The sequence below is a fragment of the Notamacropus eugenii genome, chromosome 1, assembly GCF_028372415.1.
Source record: "Notamacropus eugenii isolate mMacEug1 chromosome 1, mMacEug1.pri_v2, whole genome shotgun sequence".
Taxonomy (NCBI): domain Eukaryota; kingdom Metazoa; phylum Chordata; class Mammalia; order Diprotodontia; family Macropodidae; genus Notamacropus; species Notamacropus eugenii.
Window position 1 is genome coordinate 553,592,898 of NC_092872.1, and position 24,137 is coordinate 553,617,034.

Genomic DNA, 24,137 nt, shown 5'->3' on the forward strand with positions numbered 1-24,137 from the left:
GACATTGAAGAAATAAAAAGGAGGGAGCACTCTTCTAAAAGCATCTTATTTTGTACAAGTTCCAGAAGGTCAATAGTAATGTAGTATTATTTTAGAAGTCTTGAGGATTCTTGGACTCCACACCTAACCAGCGTTTAAGCATGCCAGTTATAGCTGCAAATACAGTTCTGTTCCAGCATGTGGTTAGAGAAGTCGACGGACAAGAAATGTAGGAAATTTTTGGCATAAAAATAACCTGTGGTTTGCCTCTGACAAGAATCAATCCCCTGTGACCAAACAGTATGTCCTGCAGAGAAGGCAATTCCCCACGTAGAAGACATTCAACAAAGCTGTGCTTTTTACAAACCCTCTCAATCCTGGCACCCAACAGGACATCCAAGAGACCTTCCCATTGGTAACAGTAACTCCTGGGAGGGAAAGTACAGATCGTACCAGAAGTTTACATACTAATAGCCATAGTAAACCAGGAGTGGGGGGGAAGTGGGGTGAGAGGGAGTGGTAAGCAAAAGCTTGTCGGAGATAAAGATGCTGTTCAATTTAAGCAAATTCTTTAAAACAGAAGCAGGATATTGTTTGACAACTAGTATGTGAAGGAATACAACGTAAACTTGGCTAGAATATGGTCTGAGAAAGGCTGCTGTTAGAGGAAAAGCAGAGAACAAGAAAGAGATGTCAGCAGACCTTAGATGTTAGTAGTTAGTAGGCCTGTCGCTAGCTTGGTCTGTTACCTTTAGCAAGCTAGGATGTCGTTTTGGTGTTCTTTAGTTGCTTTTCAATTGTGTCTGACTCTTCTCGATCCCATCTTGGCAAAAATAATGACTTGAGTGATTTGCTATTTCCTCTCAAACTCATGTTACAAAGGAGGAAACTGAGGGAAACAGGTTAAGTGACTTGCCCACAGTCACACAGCTAAGAAAGTTTCTGAGAAATTTGAACTCATGAACATGAGCTTCCCTAATTCAAAGCCAAGCACTTTATCCACTGCACCACCTAATTCCCTGGTATAGTGGGAAGAAAATTTGATTTAGGATCATAAGATCAGGATTCCACTCCCAACTCTATCTGGTATAATCCTGTGCTGTCCCTACCCCTCCTCCACCTCCATTTTCTATAAAATGATGAGGCTGAACTATAATAATGTAAAAAACATTCTTGATTCATAAGCCATACTAACACAGGCGGTGGGCCAGATTTGGTTCACTGATCCTTGAACTAGATGTTTTCATGGTCTCTTGAAGGCCTGAAATTGTATGACTGTATGCCTGTTTACAGGGACATCCAGATAACTGTGTTCAGTTGAAGGTGCCACAATTCAAGGGCACTGACAAGGTAGTGATGGCAACAAGCAAGCATTTATTCAGAGCTCACTATGTGCCAGGCACTGCACTGAGCAAAACGGGTTGGGGACTAAACCATTTAGAATGACTGATAAAACCAGAAATGTTGAGCCTGGAGAAGAAAAGACTAGGCAGACAAGAGGAGACTGGATAGATTTCTTGGGAAGATAGTCTTAATCCTCAAGCATTTCTTTTATCTCATTTCCTTATTCAGCACTCACCTCCTAAGCCAAGACTTTCAATCACGTTTCCTGCTCTTCTCAAACCCCCAAAACAAGGAACTCAAAAGAAGCCTGGTCACAGGCTGGTTGGGCTTCTGCTTGAGTCTTGCCTGGATCCCAGTTAGGCCCACAGCCCATTGTCCCTAACTGGGTGTTTGACTAATTACTGGCATCTGGTGGCCCTTTTCCTGACAGGATATGACAGTACTTCCTCTTCTTTCTCAGTCTGTGGGCCATGTGTTAGCATTCCAAGAACTCTGAGAAGCAATTCATCTAATAAGAATTACTACAAAAATTTTTACCACATGAAGTTTTCTTCCTTGTTAACCCTGTGGTTTATGATATCCACTACATCCAACAGAGTTTCAATTGGCCTTGTACAGATTATCCTCCCCAAACCTTCAATCTCTGATTTGGGAAGGATTTTTCTATCCATTTCCTTATGTCTGGGGCTCATTTATTGCACCAGACCTTTGTATAAACTTACATTATAGAGCAAGTAACTTCACAAGTTTTTAAAAATCAAATTGTTTTTTCTAGTATTAAATCAGTTCTTCTAGCAGATTCTTCCTGAATTTCTTGTTCTTATGAGAACTGAATGATACTGTAGGCAAATCATTAGACTGGTCAAAGGACATAACTAACTTTCAAAAGAACTACAAACTATCAAACCTGAAAATAGATTCAAAATATTAGTTATCAGAGAAAGAAAAATTAAAGAAACCCTGAAAAACTTCTTGCCCCTATATGGGAAAACGCATTGCTGGAAGGGTTGTGGAAAGGCGGGCACATTAATTAATTACTGGTGAAGTTGTGGTTAATTATCATATATTACTTAATCATTACATAATGTCTAATGTGTTCTATATAATCATTGTGCAATATTATATATATATATTAACATACACTAAGAAAAATAACAATTTTAGCAATAAGAATTACACCTATCTGACAAGGTTTGTTGTGAAAATCAAATGAGATATGCATGTAAAATTTTGCCAAACTTTGTCAACTTTAAAGTACTGTAAAATTGCCAACTATTATTAGGCATCCTGGGGAAAAAAATGGAATTGTGCCAGAATATTTGCTAAAATGTTAATATCTTTTGACTCAGAAAGTATGATGTCTATCCTTAGCTTAGTGCCAGGTGCAAAGTATGCCCTCAATAAATGTTTATTGATTAACTGATTATATTGCAAGGAAGCTTCTTACTGAAAGATCCATATTTGTGAGAGTGTGGATAGTAACATCACTTATGATAAAAATCTGGAACAAGCTAATGGGGTACAGAGGATTCTGGAGTCAGAGAATCTAGGTTCGATAGGTACCTTTGATGTTTACTAACTGTGCAACCTTCGACAAATCACTTAACTGCCCTGGGACTGGGATTCCTCATATATAAACAGAAATGGATAAACTAGATGGAATCTAAGGTTCTTTTCAACACTTCACCTACAATCCTATAAACAATATATGCGTGTAATGACTGGGAATGGCTGAACAAATTATGGTAGGTAAGTATAATGTAATGGTATAAGGAATAGCTAACATGAAGAATTCAGAGAAAAATTTAAGAAAATATATGAAGTATTGCAAAATGCAAAAACATACAAAATGATTATAGCAACAAAGCTATGTTCAGATATAGAGTGTCTCAAAAAGTTTTAGGATAGTTTTAAGCTATTTAAGCTATATTCCTGATAAATTAACTGGTCCATATACCACCTTACTCTGCATCAAAAAACCTTACATTACCTCTCTCACAGTGTTGTTAAAAGGAAATTATTTTGTAAATCTCAAAGTACTATGTAACTATTTATTGTTATTTTTATTATTTCAACCTATTTCTCAAGATTTCCTCTTTTGTGCTTTTTTTGAGTTGTTTTGTTGAGTTTCTAATTTATTTAAATGAATATTCCGTTCATTAAACTCTCCTTTTCTAATTTGCTAGTATATGTTTTAGGGATGTATTTTTCCAATAAAGTCTGTTTTATCTACATCCCATAAGTTTTGTTATGTTGTCTCATTTTCTTCCAGAAAAAAATTATTATTTCTAAGATCTGCTCTTTGACCCACTATTTATTTAGTATTTCATTATTAAGTTTCCTTTTGAGTCTGTATTTTCTTTTTATTCTAAAACTGCTTCCTATTTTTATTGCATGATGGTCTGTACAGGATGTGTTTAGTATTTCTACCCTTATTTGCAATTTCTCCGTGCCCTAATACATTGCATCATTTTTGCATAAGTGCCATGTGGTGCTGAGGAAATATTTATATTTTAGTGGTCCCATTTAGAAGGTGACATAAATATCTTAGCTATAATTTCTTCAATTCTAAATTTTCTTTCTGTAAGATTTGCTGTTTTTGTTTAACTTTTGCTTGTTTTTTTTACTAAGTTCTGAATGCCTGCATAACATCCAGGGGACTATTTGGCTCTGAAACTGTAAGAAAGATTCCTTTAGTCTTTTTCCCCTTATCTGTGGCTATTAAGCAATTATGATAATCCATGAAATGAACTCCAAGGATTTCTGGGCCCGGCTACCCTTGTAATCAAGCACTCTGAGGAATTCCAAGCCTTTTGAATCACTTTACTGTTGAACTCTCTGTTTGTATTCCCAGTGCTTGGCACATAATAAGGTCTTAATAAATATTTTTATATTTATTCATTCATTTATGGAAGCTGAAAGAATGATCCATGTCAATAATGAAGAGAAATATGAGGAGCTTTCAGAACTGAAAGGGATTTTAACTATCCAACTCAGTCCCTTTAGAAGTGGGTGACAGGGGCACAGAAAAGGGGAAGTGAATTACCCAAGGTCACACAACAGATTAGTGACAGACAAAAAACTAGAACACAGGCTTCCTAGTTTCCCAAGTTTAGATCTGTTACTCTAAAACATATGGAAGTCAGTGGAGAGGTAGCTGGTGAGTATGGGCATCCTATCACTTTAATAAATAAATAACTTCAAAGAAAAAGAGGAATGAAAGATGTCATAACTGAAATGTATATTAGGAAGAGAAAATGGGCCAGTCACAAGAAAAGGGCGAGGGAGTGACAGGTAGAGAGTCAGAAGACTATACTGAGTACCTGAAATATATCAAGAGAAGTAGACAAAGTACAACCAAGTCAACTCCCTGCCCCCATTCAGTCAACTCCAGGTATTCCCTGTTGTTTCCAGAATCAAATATAAAATCCTCTGTTTGGCTTTTAAAGCCCTACATAACTTTTTCTAATCTTATGCCACACACCAAAGGTGTCAAACTCACCTGTGAGTCACATTCCTTGGGTCCCTGAACCAGATAAAAATGTAACTGGGAAACTGTTAACAAATATCAATAAAATACAATATAGGTAATGCTAATTTGTAGTTTTCTAAGTCAACATGTGGTCACAGGGATCCATTTCTACTTGAGTTTGACATCTCTGCCTTACACCACCCCTTCCCATGTTTTCTGTGACCCAATAACGTCAGCTTCCTTGCTGTTCCTCACACATAACTCACCATCTCCCAATTTCATGCATTTCATCACCTCTGCCTCCTGGCTCCACTGGCTTCTTTCAAGTCCCAGATAAAATCTCATTTTCTACAGGAAGTCTTTCCAATTCCTCCTTAATGTTAGTGCCTTTCCTCTAAGATTTAGATTAAATATATCCTGTCTCTATCTTACTTGTACATGATGGTTTTTCTGTTTTCTCCCTCATTAGATTATAAGCTTCTTAAGAGAAGGGACTATCCTTTGACCTTCATTTTGTCCAGAGTGCTTAGTAGGATGCCTGGAACATAGTGGGTGCTTAATAGATAATAGTTGACTGATGCCCTCGTCTGGTACAGACTCTCCTCTTCTGTAACACATATAATTTGTCGATTTTTTTGCTTCAAAATATCTCTCACAATGTTCACTTCCTATTTCTAAAGACATCAGCCTAGTTTGAAATCTTCATTACTTTGTGCTTGGATTACTTTAAAGTCTCCTTTTCATAGATTTAGGGACTAGAAAGCACCACTGGGGTCATTCAGTAGAAATCCCTTCATTACAGTTAAGAAAACTGAGGTCCAAACAAGTTAAGCAACTTGAATAAGATTGCACAGGTAGCAAGTGGCAGAGCCAGCATTTGAACTCAGATCCTCTAACTTCAATTTCAACAGAACTATGCTGCTTCTGTATCTTCAACTTTCCCCAAATTAATCTGCCCAAAACAAAGCTCTGACAACATCACTCCCAACAAGGCTCCTAATTGCCTATGAGTTAAAGTCAAGAATCTTAAGTCTTCAGTCTCCATAAACTGGTACCATACTACTTTATGGCCTTTTATATCTCTCCTTCCTTCCTTCCAAATACACACTATTCCATCATAGTCATTGACTCACTGACTCAAACTTATCCTGGGCTTTCCAGATATGTCTTTGCTTATATCATTCCCCTGGAATGCCCTCCTACCCCTCTAACTATTAAAAGTTTTCATGAGCTTATCTCAACTAATACTTCTGCCACTCATTCAAACATTTATATTAAGCACCTACTAAGTGCCTAGGAATGGAATACAAAGATCAAATGAGACAGTACCACCACTCAGAAGCCTATGTTCTGTGGACAAGTACAACATTTACAAATAAAATAAAAATTAATTTCCCATGAGAAAGACATCAGTCACTCTGGGAATCAATAAAAGTCTCCTGGCAGAAAAGGTGCTTGAGCTTGTACCTTGAAAGAAGGAAGTGAAGATTATCTAATTAATCCCTCCATTTTACACATGTAGAAATGAAGGGCTAGATAGGGGCTGTGTTCTTACCCAAGCTAACACAGTTAGTAACAAATAGAACTGAGATTTTAACTGAAATCTGGCTGAAAATCAATTTCCTTGGCAAGAGGAGTTGCACAAATCTTTCAGTTCTGCTTTAATTACAAAAAATTGTAAACGTTACTTTCCATCAAGGCTAGAACAATCAGAAAGCTGATAGTAAATATAAACAAGCATTGGTCAAAATTTCCAGTTCATAAGGCAGCATACAAATTAGGAAAAAAGTCTAAACAGCTACCAAAAAACACAGGGAACCAGGGAACATAATGGGGAAAAAAAGTGGTGGTTATTGATTTTTTTTTTTTTAAGTAATCTTATCTGCCATAGTGCCAAGATCCTGGTCTTTTATCCTTACTATTTCCATTAAAATAAAAATTTCTTATTTTTCCAAAACCAGCAACTCAATAACAGTAAAGAAATGTAGCAGACAATATTTTAAAATTTCTTGTTGGTACTTCAAATATCTTTTGACAGAGGTCTATTAGCTAACCACATATTTGCACGAGATAAGCAGAAAAATATTACACTTTGATAGATGCTAAAACCCTGTCAAAACAAAACTCATCTTCTACTCAAACTTTCACTGACATCAAGATTATTTTTCATTTAAAAATTAATCTTACAAAGTCACTTCTAGACCAAGCTAAAGTCAAACTCGCAGTAGTGTGGAATCGGAGGGATCTATGTTGTCATTTGTACTAAGACCCCTTTTTCTGGGGGGTGAGGGGTGGGGAAACGGATTGTTTTATGGTTCTGAAATTATTTCAGAGTTGTTGGAATCTGAGCTAAGGGCAAATTCTCAAATATTGGGGAAGAAAAGTATCATGGAATGAAAGAAATCGTGTAATGAAAATATTACAAAATCAGCACCAAAACAGAAGATGGCATTTTTAGAGGTAATTTTTTTTTCTTTCCTTTAAACTTAAGAGTTTAAAGTCTGGCGCATCTGAACTGCACCAGAAACTGATATTTCACTGGACGAAAAGTTGAAAACAAGCAGAACAAACATTCTCAGAGGTGTAAATAGTCAGTTGTTAAAGTTTAGGGTGAGAAGCTACAAAATAAGAGAGGGCAATTGTACTGGAAAAGTAAAAACAAATTTGAAATTTCTCAAATCTGAATCAAACCTTTAACACCTACAGGCCAGTTGTGTGACCTGGAGGAGGTTGCCTGGCTTCTTGGATCCTTAGTTTCTTTAGTTATTTGAACTAACTACTACCACACAGTTGTTATGAGATGAATATTTTGTTAGCATAAAAATGGCAAAAAAATTAAAGGTATGATAAGGTAAAAGAGAAGGGGAAAGAGGGAAAATGGAAAGGAAAAGGGAAAAGGAAAGGGGGAAGGGAAGGGAAGGGAAAATAGGGAAAGAAGGGAAAGGGGGAAGAAAAGAGGAAGAGGAAGGGAAGGGGAAAAATCCTGAATGTTTCGTAATTGTAATGACCAACGCAGCTCTATGAACATGAAGTAAAAACACATGCAATCAATAAAGATCAATAAATTAAAAAGATGGGAAAATGGAAGCTATTACTACTTAACATTTGACTCAGGACTGGTGGCTAAAAGAACATTTCACTCTCTACTTTGGAATTCCCAGTTTCTTCCTAAATGCAATAAGATTTTAATAGACTTAAGAATTATGATCAGGGAAATGACTAACTATAATTCCAGAGGGTAAATAGTGAAGTATGCTACCAAACTCTTTAGAGGTGATAGGCTCAAGTGGCAGAATGAGATACAGATTTTTTGGACATTACCAATACAGAAATTTGTTTCTTTCACTATTCACATTTTGTGATCTTCAATAAATGGGCTCTGGAGCTGATAGTATCTTGACCTTGTTAGGGAACAAAACTGGTTCCTGGTAGGAGACTATCCAAGCAGATGGAGATAGAAATGTTCAAGCAGTCCCTGAAAATATTGAAATCCACATTCACTGACTGCAGTAGAGGGTAGAGTTGGGAAGAGGTGTTTGGGGATCACCAAGGGTCCTAATGTCAGTAATCTCTAATATGTGGTCAGCACCTATGAGGGCGGAATATGGGTATATATAGCCTATCCCACTACAAGGAAGACTAAAAATTTAGAAGAAACTATGAAGATAACCAAATTGGAAAGTTATTCCTCAATAATCATTCTAAAACTAAAAATGATAACTAGATACAAAACCTATATATCATCTTTCAAGAAAATTGGCCCAATTTCTTAAAACTAGAGATCAAGGTGAAAACAGAAATAATCCACCAATTATCTCCTGCAAGAAATTGCAAATTAAAAGCGCATAAAAATATCAGTCAAATACAATGCTTTCAGGTCAAAGAAAAAATACCAGAAACAATCAAAAAGAATTCAAATATTGAAAAGCCAGAGTCAAGATCACACAAGTCTATACTGCAGCTATGATAAAGGAGAGGAAATCTTACAATATAATATGCCAAAAGACAGAAGAAAAAGACTAAAACCAAGAATAACATCTTGAAAATCTGGTGATAATCACCTAGGGGATGGGGAGGGAGAGAGGTGCTCAGGCAGGGAAATGTGTATTTTTTAATTCATGAAAAGACTTTCAAGAATTCCTGGAAAAAAATAAAGTGCTCCAAATAACCTTAGAAACTCAGCATAGAGAAGAGAAAATCATAAAGGTAACTAAGGACTTAAGAAGACAAAAGATGATTGACTTCTGATAGACAAACAGAGGAGAAGAGATAAGTGTCCCTTCAGTATCCAGTTGTTTTCAAGAGTCACAGTAAATGAACATCAACTCAAGACCAGAGAACCATATTTCATATCTGCTTTGAAGAAAAGGAAAAGATAGAAAAAAAGAATGCAGTGAAAAAAAATGAAGAAAAGGGGGAAGGAATTTCTTATCATTAAGGTATGTTAGAAGAATATGAAAAAATGGAAGTGGTATTTGGGAAAATAGGTATCTCAAGAACCTCTTATCTGAACCTAGTAAAGGAAGATAGCTTGTTCACACACAAACCCTGTGAGAGTGAGAGTGAGAGTGAGAGTGAGAGAGTGAGAGAGTGAGAGAGTGAGAGAGAGAGAGAGAGAGAGAGAGAGAGAGAGAGAGAGAGAATGAGTCTCATGGATAAATGCATTGAAATCAATATGGAAACAGATGGAGTCAGGGAGGGTAAAAAAGGAGTTCAGCAGGGACTGAATTAGTGAGGGAAAAGAAACAAGAATAACATAATATAACTACAGAAGGCAGATCATAAAGCAGGGTCTAAAAAGTGTGAAAGAAAGTGTAACAACCAATGTTTAGGGTCTAGATTTGGTTAAAGGAGTGGAAAATGAGTAGGATCATATCATTTTCATTAGAGATGACTAATATCAATCCCATTCCTTTTCAAACTCCCACATTAATCTTTTTTGTAAAGAAAGGGAAGAAGAAAATAAAAGAAAAATAAGAGGATATGAGAGAGGAACATAATTAATAATCATAACCATGAATATGGAAAGGATGAACTTGCCATAAAACAAAGGAGGATAGCAAAATGAATTACAAAATAGTTTCCAACAACTTATAGCTTACAAAAAAAAACTTCACTTGAAATATTCACACAGCATTCACTGTTCACACAGCTCTAAAATGAGAGCCTAGAAAAAAATTTATTATGCCTCATGATTCAAGAAAGAAGGAAAAGAAAGCATGATCTCAGGCAAAATGAAACTAAAAAGAGATGTATTTAGAAGAGATAAATAGGAAAACTATATTATGCCTAAAGGAAGCACTGGTGATGGAAAATATTAATGTTAATAAGTATGAAGAGAAATGTATAATACTTGTGTACATAAAAGAAAAGCTAATAAAGATAAAGAGACAACAAAATTATAATAATTAGGGATCTCAACATTACCCTTTAGATATAGACAAATCTAACAGAAGATAAACAAGAAAAAAAGATAAGAACCTGAGCAGAATTTTAGAAAAGTTAGATATTATAGATCTATGGTGATAACTACATAGAATCAAAGAAATACATGTTTCTCAGTTTTGCATGATACCTATACAAAAACTGACCATTTGCTAAAGGATAAAAAACTCTTAAGTAGAAATAAAAAAGCATCCTTTACTCATCACAATTAAATAAAAATATAATTAATAAAGGGTAACTGAATAGAGCATTCAAATTTAGAGGCTAAATAATATAATCCTCAGGAATAGGTTGATCAAATAATAAATCATAGAAAGAAATCATTTTTTAAAAAGTTACACAAGAGAAAACATATCAAAAAATTTGGGATGCAGCCAAAGCAGTCCATGGGGGAAAATTTACTCTCTGAATACTTTCATCCACAAAAGAATGAACAGATTGATGAGTTTGGTGTGCAAATAAAGAGAAAACTCAAAAAGCAGCTCATCAAAAATCCTCAACTAGACAGAAAAATAAAAATTCTGGATATTAAAGAGACAAAATTGAAAAACAAAAACAAAATCATTGAGTTTACAAATAAAATTCAGAGATAATTAAAAACTAAATAAAATATCAAACCATTAGTTAATTTGAAAAAAGGAAAAAGAAAAACTAAATTGACAAAACCAAAATTGAAAAGGGAAAATTTTTAACAAATAAAATGACATGATGAAAATTACTGAAACTTTTTTGCCTAATTATAAGCCAACAGATAACAAATGTAACAGATCACTTATGAAAGCAGAAAATATAAAGATTAACAGAACAAGAGAACTTAAATGACCCAATCAGAAAAATAAATTTAACAAGCCATGAATGAATTAACAAAGAAAAAAATGAGGGAGAGGATGATATATTTATAGACTCTATCAAACATTCAAACAAATACTGATGATTCTATCATAAGTTTTTTTGCCAAAATAGAGAACGAAGACATCCTACCAAAGTTCTTCAATGAAACAAATATGGTCCTGATACCTAAACCAAGGAGAGATAAAGAAGAAAAAGAAAACTATAGAACAATATCTCTAATGATAATAGATGTGAAATTGTCAAATCAGACATTATCAAAGAAGCTCCAGAAACACATTTAAAATATTATACAATATGATCAGATAGAATTTAAACTAAAAAATCAAAGTTGGCTCAATATTAGGAAAATTATAAATATAACAAGCCATATAAAATAGCAATGAAAAGTCCTATCATTATATCAATAGATGTAAAAACCTTTTGAAAAAATACAACCTGTTTTATTTTAAAACACTAAAAGCATAAGAAAAAATAAGTAGATCTTTCATTAAAATATTAGGCAGTATCTAAAATCAAATGCTATCTCTCATTATCTGTAATGAGGAAAGACTAGAGAGAGGCCTTTCTAATAAGATCAAAGCTAAAGCACAGATGTCTATTGCCACTCATATTATTTGATATATTTATGGAAATACCAGTTATTGAAAAAAATATAAAATCAAGAAATTGAGAGAATAAGCACAATCAAAGAAAAAACAAAGTTATCATTATTTCTAGATAATAATGGATAATAGATATACATAATATATAATATAGATAATACTATAGTTTACTTAGAGAACCTTAGAATCAATTAGAAACAATTAACTGCGCAAATAAATAATATCAATAAAGTAACTAGATATAAAATGAATCCATGAAAAGCATTAGCCCTTCTATATACTGCCAATAAAACCCAGCAAAGGAAGAGATTTTAAAAAAAAAACAATTACACTCAAAATAACTAGAAAATATAGCTAATATTTGGGAGTCAATCTACTAAAACAATCTCAGGAATTATATTAATTCAATTGCAAAATACTCTTTACAGAAATAAAAAAAAGCCTTAAATGATTGAAGAGACATTAATTGCTCATGGTTGAGCTATGACAATATAATAAAAATGATAATATTACTTAACTTAGAGATATATTGTCCTATCAGTCAAACTTATAATGACTTACTTTTATAGAAAAAAGATAAAATTCTGTAACAAAATCCATCTAGTGTAATAAAATATGGTCAAGAACCTCAAGAGAAATAATGAGAAAAAGAAAAGTAGGAATGAAAGGAGTTTAGTGGTACCTGTTATCAAATTATACTAAAAAGCAATAACTATTATAGTTATTTGGTACCTATTGAAAAATTGAAAGTTAACCAGTGGAGTATACTGAGCAAACAAGATCCAGAAATACTCAACCACAGTAGCAACGTATTCTATGAATCCAAGCATATCAGCTACCAGGGAAAGGACTCCCTATGCGATAAAATTAAAGTTTTTAAAAATTGCTGGGAAAACTGAAAAATAATCTGGCAGGATATAGGTCTATGCTAATATCTCACACCATATACTACAATAAAGTCCAAACAGATACATGGTCATTAAAGGCAATATTATAAATAAATTAGAGAAAAGAAGGAGATACCTTTCACAACTATGGATAGGGGAAGAGTCCTTGAACAAACAATGACAAAGATGATCCTAAAAGACAAAATCAATAATTCTAATTACATAAATATAAAAGCTTTTAAAATAAATTTTAGTTAAAGGAGAAACACTGGAGGGGAGGGAATCTTTGCAGTAAAATTCTCTGATAAATATCTGATAGCTAAGATATACAGGAATGGGTACAAATGCATTAGAACAGAGATATCGCTCAATAGATAAATGGGCACAGAATATAAATGGACTTTTCCACTTAAAAACAGAAGCTATCAGAAACCATAGAAAATATTCCAAATAACTAATTAAAAGATCAATTAAAATTAAAATAGCATCCTACATATCAGATTGGCAAAGATAACAAAAAGGTAAATGACAAGTCTAACCATTCTGAAAAGTAATTTGGAACTCTCTTCCCAAAGTCATGAAACAATATATAACCTTTGATGGAGTTAAAGTACTACTAGAAACTAAGAGTAAGCGTACATGACAAAGAGATCATAGAAAGGATGATGATGACGATGATGATGAGGATGTTGATGATGATGATGATGACAGCATTTATATAGCACTTTAAGGTATACAAAGTCTTGATCCTCACTACAACTCTGTAAGGTAGGTGCTATTATTATATTTACAGATGATGAAAATGAGACCAATAGATATTAAGCAATTTGTCCAAAGTCACACTTTTGGCAAGCGTCTGTGACAGGATTCAAAAACTCAAATTATCCTGATTCCAAGTTCAGCACTCAATCCACTAAACCAGCATAGTGTCAAACTAAAAGAGAAATGATCCCTGAAGCCACATGATTAACTTAGAAAACCATATATTAACATTATCTATGTTGTGCTATATTTTTATTTATTGTGTTAAACATTTCCCAATTACAATGTATTCTGGTTCCTGAAATAAAGTCTGATACCTCTGCAATGTATCTTTTAGCTGACTAAAATATTTGTAGCTGCTTTTTTAATTATAGAAAAGAACTAGAAACAAAGTGGAAAACCCCCAGTTGAAGAACGGATGAACAAATTATGGCATATAATTTAATAAAATATCACTATGGCATAACTAATGCTTAAATAAACAAATCTGGAGAAACCTTGGGATATTTTTGTGAAATGATACGAAATCAAGTAAGCAGAATCAGGACAACTTTTGAAATAACAGTGATGCAAAAGAAAACAATTTTAAAACACTTCAAAAGTCTTATAAATACAATGATGAATCATGACTTCAGATGACTGGTGATGAATCATCCTCCCTACCATTTGGAAGAGACTTAATATACAAGTTGAAGAATAAGACATATAGTTCCTGAAAAAGTCACCAACTTCATTTATCTTAATTATACTCATTTATTTAAAAAAAGATCATCAATTTTTGTGTGGACTAAAAGTTAAATGAGTAGTGATACTAGAGGGAGGGAAGGAGGGAAGGAAGGAAGGAAGGAAGGAAGGAAGGAAGGAAGGAAGGAAGGAAGGAAGGAAGGAAGGAAGGAAGGAAGGAAGGAAGGAAGGAAGGGAGAAAGGAAGGAAGGAAGGAAGGAAGGAAGGAAGGAAGGAAGGAAGGAAGGAAGGAAGGAAGGAAGGAAGGAAGGGAGGAAGGGAGGGAGGAAGGCAGACATGTTTAAAATCTTCCACCAGCACAGATCATACATAGCCTCTGCACCTACAATGCAATTAATTACCCCAAGTTCCTCACTCAAAACTAAGTCTCCACACTAAAACACAGTAAGTCACTACTAGAGGGCCGGGTAGCCCACTATTGCTTCTACACAAACTCACTGCATCCCAGGGTAAAGGAACATAACTTCTGCCACACTCATCCATTACGATGCCCTTCATCTACGCTGCCACCACCTTCCTCCCAGGAGTTGGAGCTTTGGTGGTTCTTAGCTGTGCCAGGATACTAGCTAAATTGTCTGGGAGGTGGATTACTCTTTCCCTGACATGACTACAATGGCTCACAATAAGGCCAACCATGGTACAATGAAGATGAAAACCAGAGCATACACTAGAGGTGGCATCAATAAGTACTCCCACATCCCAGGTGAATTCCTTTCTAGTCTGACCATTCCCTGCTCCTCATGACAGCCTCCCCTAGTGGCAACTTCCAGGCCACTCAGATTGCCCAAGGAACAAGAATGACCAACTACTGGTTTCTGTTGGTCACTTTCCTCTGCCCATGCTCTGGTTTACAATATCCTTTCTAAGATGCTGAGCATAGAACTGAAAAGTAATTCTTGACCATCACTGACTTCATTCTAGATGTGACAAGTATCTAAATGGGGCCTAAGTTACATATCCTGTTTCTGTATCTTTTAACAGCACCACTATCCTACCAGTGCCTTGAGCTCAAAACCTTAAGAGTTGTCTTTAACTGTTCTTTCTGTCTAATCAGGGGGTTGGATTGGATCTTTATGATCTCTTCTAGTTCTAAAATTCTATGATTCTCTCTGTAGTCAACCTCCTATATATCCAATCAACTATTATCAATTCAATTTCTTCAGTATGTCCTTTACCCATTATCTCCTCTCCAAATGTGCTACACCAGAATTCAGGTCCACATTGTCTTTTACTGCACTAACCAGTTTTCTCACTTCACATTTCTCTCCATCCCTCATGCAACTAACAAATTAATATTCCTCATGTATAGAACTGGTCATGGTGCTTAACCTTTCAAAATCCACTGGTCCCTATTAGGAATAGTAATGCCAGAGACCTTGCAGGTCATTTAGTTCCCTAATTTTGCCATTAGGGAAAGTGAGGCCCAGAGAAGATTGAGTGACCTGCCTAAAGTAACAAAAACTCACAATTATGTTTGCCACAGAGGAACAGAGCTGAGATTTAAATCCAGACCCTCCGAGTCATTACAAATTCAAAATGTTCTTTTCTTCCAAGCCAAATTATTCCCAATTACTACTGAATAAAATCTAATTTTACCTAATTTCAGAGAAGTATCTCCATAATCTCGTTTCAAGTTCTTGTCATGCTATTCCTCCAACTATATCATATGGCATCTTTTTCATGCACTTATTGTTCAGTCGATTCAGCTGTTTGATACTTCATGACCCTATCAACCATACCATTCATGGGATTTTCTTGGCAAAGATATTGGAGTGGATTGCCATTTCTTTCTCTGGCGGATTAAGGCAAATAGATGTTAAGTGACTTACTCGGGACATGTTGCTAGTAAGCGTCTGAGGCCATAGTTGAACTCAGATTTTCCTGGCTCCAGACCCAGTACCCTACCCACTGTACCACCAAGCACCTCTTTACTGTATTGCATTTTGTAGTACAAAATATTCATTATAAAATATGTGTGTATATATCTCATCTCTACTAAATGGTGAGAACGAAAGTTAAAAGAATTGTGCCCGGTTTAACTCTATTTCCTACATGGTTTAGCAAACTATGCATATAATAGGTAATTTGATTACTGTCTGCCAAGCCTAGAGGCCTGTATTGGGCTACCCGAGTCTTTCTTACCTGTCCCAGGTCTTCGGTTGGCCAAACCGGATAAACGTATGAGAGAAAGGACGTTCCAGAGTCAAACAGGGGTTGAGCTTTATTTCAGGGTCCGGGTTACAAATGCAGGGGGGTCTTCCTTAGGAGGAAGAGGGGGAGATTTCCTAAGGAGGCTAAGCTTAAGGGATTGGAAGTAGAAGTACAAGCGGGGAGAGAGGGGGAGGGGAGAGAGGAAAGAAAAGAAGCGGAGCCCTACTTTTCTCTTTGGCTCCACACGTGCTAAGAGAGAGCTTTCTGGCTTCCTCAATCCTACTTAATCTTCAGCCACACAGTTTGCATCTCAATACCATGCTGTTAGGTAACTAGGTGTGCTCCAATCCGGGACGACCTCGAGGGCAGGGAGACTTCACCCATCAGGTATCTCCGGGGGAGAGGCGGAAATACCCGAGCTAGCCGAGCTAGCTCAGTCTGACCTTCTCGAACCCCCGCTGTTCATGGAGGGCCTCGTAAGACTCTAAGATTTAGAAGTCCCACTTTTACCCGCCCGAGACCATCCACACGGAATTGAGCTTCCAGTCCCAACAACTGTCCTATTAAATTCTATCTCTGATAGGCTTAACAAATAAGTAAATTTGGAAATCATCAATAATCTATAGAGTCCTACAAGCACCCCAATGAAAAAATGGAAATTACAAATCGTCATTAATTGGATTCCATTAGATTTTCATATTACAATAGCTCAGAGTAGGACTACATTTTACCTTTCCACCTACAGCTCCATGTGTAAGAAGAAATATTTAAGCAAATTCAGAGGAAAAGTAAAATAATCAGGTCAATGTTTAAAATGTGTATGAGAATGGCACAGAAATTTTTTAAAACCCCGAGAATTAAACATCAATAATACTGTTGAAGTAAATACTCTAAAATCTGTACTGGGCAACATTGTTTTAAAGCATAGTAGTTATTGAAGAGGCTATGTGGTAGGGGAAACAAACAAACAAACAAAAAACCCCACTAGCCTTACAGTCAGATGTGCGTTTGAATACTGGCTTGGATCCTTACTGGTTGTAAGACCTTGCAACCAACTTGGTTATTTAACCATTGTGAATATCAGCTTCTTCAACTAGAAAATGACATTTCTTACACTATTTACTTCATAGGTTGATATAAGAGAATCACAAGGATACATGAAATTCTATGAAATGTGTTACTGTTAAATGTATTTCCCTCCATAGCCCATTACTATGAGTCATCTCACCCACAGCTGTGATTTCACTACTACATAAGTCCTATATAGAAGCAGTGACCCTTGGCTCTACTGGTGGGAATGTTTAGTTCATGGTATCAATGCTAAAATTTTTCCATATTTATCTCCTTTCACTAACCCTCTCCCCTCCACTTCCAAATAATAATTGCAGCTCCTACCCTCTGAATATCTGCTTTGACATCCAGTGTAATTCTTGGAACCTTACACGCAGATCAGCAAGTGTAAATTCCCCTGTCCATCAACCCCATTTCTAGTTTTCACAGAATAAAAGAAAAATTTTTTCATCCTATAAATTTTATGTAGCTACCAACATGCAGCTAATACCATCCCACACATTTTAAATTTGGGAAAGAAAGAGAAATAAAATTGTCTAAAAACTGGATTGACACAATACATATCCTGGGGAGTCAGTTCATACATTTCTTTAGTTAGTGAGTTCCTGAATTATTCTTTAAGTATCTTTGCCACCCTCCCTCTGCCAAGGTATTATATAACTTTTAAAAAGTTCAATCTTTTATCCCCCTGTCCTGTAGTGCTTGACCAGGACTTGAAAAATGAGTAAGAAATGAAACTGGTAAAATTTAACATTTGTGTCAGTGACTCAATATACTAATCTCCTTTCCCAGCTAAACTCCAGAAGAAGGTTCCCATCCTCATTACCCTATAGAAAATGCACAGCTTCCTCTTCTCATCAAAAAAACTCTCTTGTTCTCTTAATTGATAAGAAAACATTTAGAGGCATTTTTATAACACAAAAGAAAAGGCAGAGGCACATAGCAGGAATCAGCAGGTTGTATCATGTGGAGGAATTCTGAAGAGCAAGAATGAACTATGAAGAGCTTTGAAGACTCAGAATAAATTATGTCATAAGAGAAATGTATTAAGAAAAGAAAATGGGCCTATCACAATGCAAAGGTAGAAAGTCTCATGATTTTAGGAGAAATCAAGGAAGAGGTCTAGAAACTTGGGAGGGCCAGATGTGTCAGTACTTATGGAGTTATACAAGATGGGCAAGTAAGGATGAGCTGCAATCTGCATCATTTGCATAACCTACCCTTCACAAAAGTCCCCCTCCAGTGATGCTTCATCTTAACATGAAGGTGTCCCTAAGTGCTCTGATCAAATCAAGTCAACAAACATTTGCGGTATACTGTGCCAGACCCTGGGATAAGTGCTGAATATGCAAAGAAAGGCAAAAAACAGCCCCTTACCTCAAAGAGCTTACAATGGCCTTGGGGAGGGAAAGCCAGCCAAAAGACTTTAAGTATGTACTTGCACAATGGATTATATCTGAGATCTAAAGACCAGACTGTGTGAAGGACAAGTTCATCACCAAGAGGCTGACTATCTGATATTTTCTCATGGCTGCCACGTACAACCATTTTTGAGGGACTCATGTGCCCCTTTGGTAGTCTGGTAAAGCCTATGGACCCCTTTTCAGAATAATGTTTTTAAGAGTTACCCCAAAAACAATTTTATTGAATTTTTTTACAAGGAATTAGTTTAATGACATCATATTATGAACTTCTCCCCTAAAAAATGTAAGAAGCTTCAGTTTTCATTGGTGGTTGGAATACCCACACAGATTAAATCACAGCCCTTTCCAATCAGAGATATAATTAAGAGTTCATCTAGTTCAATATTCTCAATCTGTAAATGAGGAATCAGAAGTCCAGAGATATTTAGTGATGTGTCCCAGATTATATGAGTCATGGTTGATTGTCCTTCATGCTCAAAGAGGACCAAGATGACATTATGTTAAGGTCAAGGTACAGCATATTCAACTGTGGCTCATCTTCATGAGCTCAAATTTGGCCTCAGACACTTGTTAACTATGTGACCCTGGGAAAATCATTTAACCCTGTTTGCCTCAGTTCTTCATTTGTAGAAATAAGCCAAGAAAATGGCAAACCACTCCAGTATCTTCGCCAAGAAAACCCCATAATCGGCTCATGAGAGTTGGACATGACTGAAATGACCCCAACAATAAAACAACAAAAATATTAAGAGTATCTCATTATATGAGTAATAGGTATTAGAGGAAAAGCAAACTGGATTTTGGGTCAGATAACCTGGATTTGAATTTGATCTCTGCCATGTATTACTTATATGACTTTCTTATCACTCAACTTGTCTGGTCCTCAGTTATCTCACCTGTAGAAAAACAACTTTAGATTAGATGGTCTTTCCAGTTTCTTTCTAGCTCTAACCTTTATCCTTTAGAAGTTCTTGACCAGTCTTAGATTACTGTCAACATCTGTTTATTGCCTTTGCTCTTATACCTGTACTGTGGAATATAGTTGGGAAAAATCATAAAACCATGATGATTGGGTCCACACTGTGGCTGGGCAGTCCTTTTATGCCTCCCTAATCAATTCACATCTCACCACAGTGGCTTTCCCAAATCTTCTCAGCCCTTCTCAAGTCTCCCACAGTTATCCATCTTGCTCCCCTCAAAGCAGAGAGCCTTGTTTTATATTTCACTACAAAAAAAATGAGGCTGTTCACAAAAAAAGCTCCCTCTTCTCCCCTATTCTTCACCTCAAATCACCTGGTTCCTTTCTGCCACTGTCTCCTCCTTCACCAATTTCACGTGATGAGGCGGTCTTTCTCCTTGCCAAAGCAAACATCTCTAGCTGAATAAGTAAGACTTCCCATTGAGTTCTAGAATATTACATCCCTCTTTCATCCCGAATCTCTCATTAATATTTAATCTCTCCCTATCTACTGGCTTATTCTCTTCTCTCCTCTTCTCTATGTATAATATACACATACATGCATACACGCATACATGCATGCTTGAATTCCCCACCCTCAACAAACTCTCACATGATCTTTCCAGCCCTGTCTAGATATCATCCTATATCTCTCCTCCCTTTTGTGGCTAAACTCCTTGAGAAGTCCTTTATCAATACTCACCTCTACTTCAACACTCATATACTCCAGAATACCCTTTTTGTGCTGTAAAACCACTAATCTAGTTAGTATATGGATGATGTTCTCACCCACCTCCCTATACAAAGAGATACCTCATCATGTGAGATTCTCTTTTTGAGAATGGCCCCCACAGCAAAACCTTCAGCTGAAGAAAAAGAGGAAATATGTCCACAATAGAGATGACACTGAAGAAAAATCTGTGGACTTGTCTATCAGAAAATCTGGTTTCTAAAACCTGTTTGTACTACTTACTACCTGTGTAATCTTAGACCAATCTAAATACTTCCAGGTCTAAGATTCCTCATCTCTGTCTACACTGATGATCTTCAAAGTCCCTTTTAGTTCTTCTCTATCATCTCTCCCCTTCACCATAATTGATTAAAATGATAGATTTAATCCTAGAAAGGACCTCATCAGTGATCTAGTCCAATCCATCCATTCTACAGGAAGAAACTGAGGTTTACAGAAGTTAAATGACTTGCACAAAGTCACATATGTATTAAGTAGCAGAGCTACGATTTACACCAAGGTTCTCTGACAGTAGATTCAATGCCTTTTCCATTGAGCCAGCCTGCCCCTTTGCCTTAAGGGGAAAAGGAAAGAATTTGCCACTAAATCTGCAAACAGAGAATTATGCTCAAGTTACTGTCACCCTGAGTATCTAAGAACATACTTCTTTTGGGGGAATCTTATTAATTAAAATAATAATTATAGTTATTATATATGTGTGTGTGTGTGTGTGTGTGTGTGTGTGTGTATAATTACTATAAACCAGGAAGAGCTTTTATTATTTTATTATTTATTCTTCACTGTAACTCCTATTTTTATAAAGCTTTACAGTTTACAAAAGCACTTTCCTCATAAGCCACCCTGGGGAAGTCTGGCTAAGTTGAATATGAATAGATTTCTTGTCCAGCTCCAATAAAGCCTTTCACTGTTTATGAGGTTGTATGCTAATAGTTTCATTGCACATTGAGATTGCATACCATAAAGACATCCCCACAGAAGTTTGCCTGGTAGTCTTTCTTAACACATTTGGCAGTCCAGGGGCAGGAGGGGTTGGGGTGGGAAAATGGTAGACAAAAAAAAAAGAGAAAATAGCTGCCAACTATCATCTCCTCAACACAGATACTTATACTGGGTTCACTGTCTTAAAGCATATATATATGCTTTATGCTATATTTATATATATGCTATATATAGATATACTAATATATATCCTAAGTAACTTTAAAAAAAGAATTCTCCCATTAGGATACAAATCTGCTAAATCCTCAGCTGGCCTTGATTTTAGAAAAAATTCTCATATTTTCTAGAATCAGAGAATCTCCAAATTTGAAGGGCTCTTAGTGGTCACCTTCTCTGATCTCTACTGCGATGTAAATCTTGTTTAAATAGTTTTAAGCTATCATAGGTTCAGAGATATAGAGCTGGACTGAAGTTCAGAGACTAATTCAATTCCTTCAACTTACAGATGAGGAAACTTGTACAAAATACTCTGAAATACAAGTCAACTTAGGAGAGGTCCTCAGACTTGGAAATCAGGGAAAAGGTATCACTTAAGTCAGGTTTAAAGTATCCTCACAATTCTAATAAATATTTCTTCTCCTCAGGTTAAAAATACTATCTGGAAAACTGTAAAATCATCTTAAAAAGGAGAATAACTTCCTTAGGAAGATACAATATATACCAAATAACAATAGCAAAAATATTTCACTAAGCAAATTTAATTATTCATTTGAAAAGTCCAGAATTAAGTTGGCTCAATTATATACCATATCTTTTTTCTCATTATTATTTGTCTTCTTGTGTTTTACTTCTTTTGATCTTACCTCTGATGAGTCAATGGTCTGTATACTGAGAGCTCCCTTCCATATTAATAACATAGTATTTTAATTAATAACAAGTATTTTCCTGTTACAATATAATCTATTTTGATTTAGGGGTGTTATTAGCTGCACTTGCCAATTCTTTCCTTGAAGATGTTTATGATATAAATATATAGAGCTTGACTATAATCTACAGAACTTGTCACTTTCCAATTTCAGAGATGACTTCCTAGAGTAAGATCATTAGGGCAGTGCTTAGAAAAATTAATACAGTGGCTGTGTGTAAGATAAGTGATTTGAAGAGGAAAAATGGAAGATTTCACAGAATCACAGGAGTCTAACATCTCCTCCGGATGACAGACCTTCAAATATTTGAAAACAGTTGATTATGTCTCCCCTGAATCTTCTCTTCTCCAGACTAAACATGCCTAATGGCTTCAAAAGCTTTGTTATGCGTTCATGGTCCCTCAATAACCTTTATCAGGACACTTCATAAAAGTGAATTCACATAAAAAGTGAATAGATGAGGTCTGATGAAGGAATTACCTCCCTACTTCCAGAAGACAAACCCCTCTTAATATATCCCAAGATGGCATTGCTAATCATATTGAGCTTAGAGTCCACTGAGATATTTTTCACCCTTTCCCCCAAGATGGAGCCAAAGGCAAAGAAGGAAGCTGTTGTCCCCCCCAAGACAGAAGCCAAGTCCAAGGCCTTGAAAGCCAAGAAGGCGGTGTTGAAGGGTGTCCATAGCCACAAAAAGAAGATCTGAACATTCCCCCACCCAAGACACTAAGACTAAGAAGGCAGCCCAAATACCCTCGGAAAAGTGCCCCTCGGAGAAACAAGCTTGATCAATATGCCATCATTAAGTTTCCATTGACCACTGAGTCTGCTATGAAGAAGACTGAGGACAACAACACTCTAGTTTTCATTGTGGACATCAAGGCCAACAAGCATCAGATCAAGCAGGCAGTAAAGAAGCTGTATGACATTGATGTGGCCAAGGTCAACACACTGATCTGGCCTGATGGAGAGAAGAAAGCTTATGTCCGACTTGCTCCAGACTATGATGCTTTGGATGTTGCCAACAAAATTGGAATCATCTAAACTGTGTCCAGCTGTCTCACTGCACCTACAATAAAAAGTTTTCCCAGAATAAAAAAAAGATATTTTTCAGAAGAAATGCTAATCGTGTTTCCCCAGTCTTATACTTTAGAAGTTGTGTTTTGTTTTGTAGACAAATATAAAACTCTACATTTACTCCTTTTGAATTGCATCTTCTTAAGAGTCAGTCCAATGGTCTAACATAGGGGTAGGGAACCTGTAGGCCTCAAGGCCACTTGTGGCCTTCTAGGTCTTTGGGTGCAACCTTTTAACTTAGTCCAAATTTTACAGAACAAATTCCTTCATTAACGGGATTTGTTCTGTGAAGTTTGGTTTCAGTCAAAGAGTCACACTTGAGGACCTAGAGGGACACATATGGCCTTCAGGCTGCAGGTTCCCCACCCTACCTAACCTATAGAGATCTTCTTGGATCATCTCTCTTTCACCTCTGTGTTAGCTTCCCCTCCTAGCTTTTTGTAATCTTCTGGTTTGATAAGTATGTCATCTCTGCCTTTATAAATATTAAGGAGCTAAAGACCAAGCACAGATCCCTGTAGCACTTCAATGGAGACATCCTGCTATGTTGACACTGAAATATTAACAACTGTTCTTTGCATCAAGCCATCCAACCAGTTCTATATCCATCTGATTCTGTTACTATCTGATACATATTTCTTCATCTCTTCCACCACAGTAGTATGGGATATTGTCAAAAGCTCTGGCAAAATCTAGGTATACTACAGTCACAACTCTGGTCTCATCAACTAATTTAGTAATACTGTCAATAAA

The 24,137-nt window shown here is 36.0% G+C and overlaps 1 protein-coding gene and 1 pseudogene across 4 annotated transcripts in view; one reads left to right on the top strand and one right to left on the bottom strand.

The window, feature by feature from the left end:
• RNF144A (ring finger protein 144A) overlaps positions 1 to 24,137 on the bottom strand; it is a 164,767-nt gene that overhangs the window by 121,734 nt on the left and 18,896 nt on the right. For 2 of the 4 annotated variants that reach the window (XM_072634287.1, XM_072634286.1), the window contains exon 2: positions 12,718 to 12,773. The exons of 1 other annotated variant lie outside the window; for it this stretch is intronic. The gene's annotated coding sequence lies outside the window, so the exon portion shown is untranslated. Of the gene's footprint in view, positions 10,850 to 12,717; positions 12,774 to 24,137 lie in introns of those variants that run through there. One more of the 4 variants, XM_072634285.1, reaches the window with a different exon arrangement.
• LOC140520383 (large ribosomal subunit protein uL23-like) lies at positions 22,894 to 23,667 on the top strand (annotated as a pseudogene).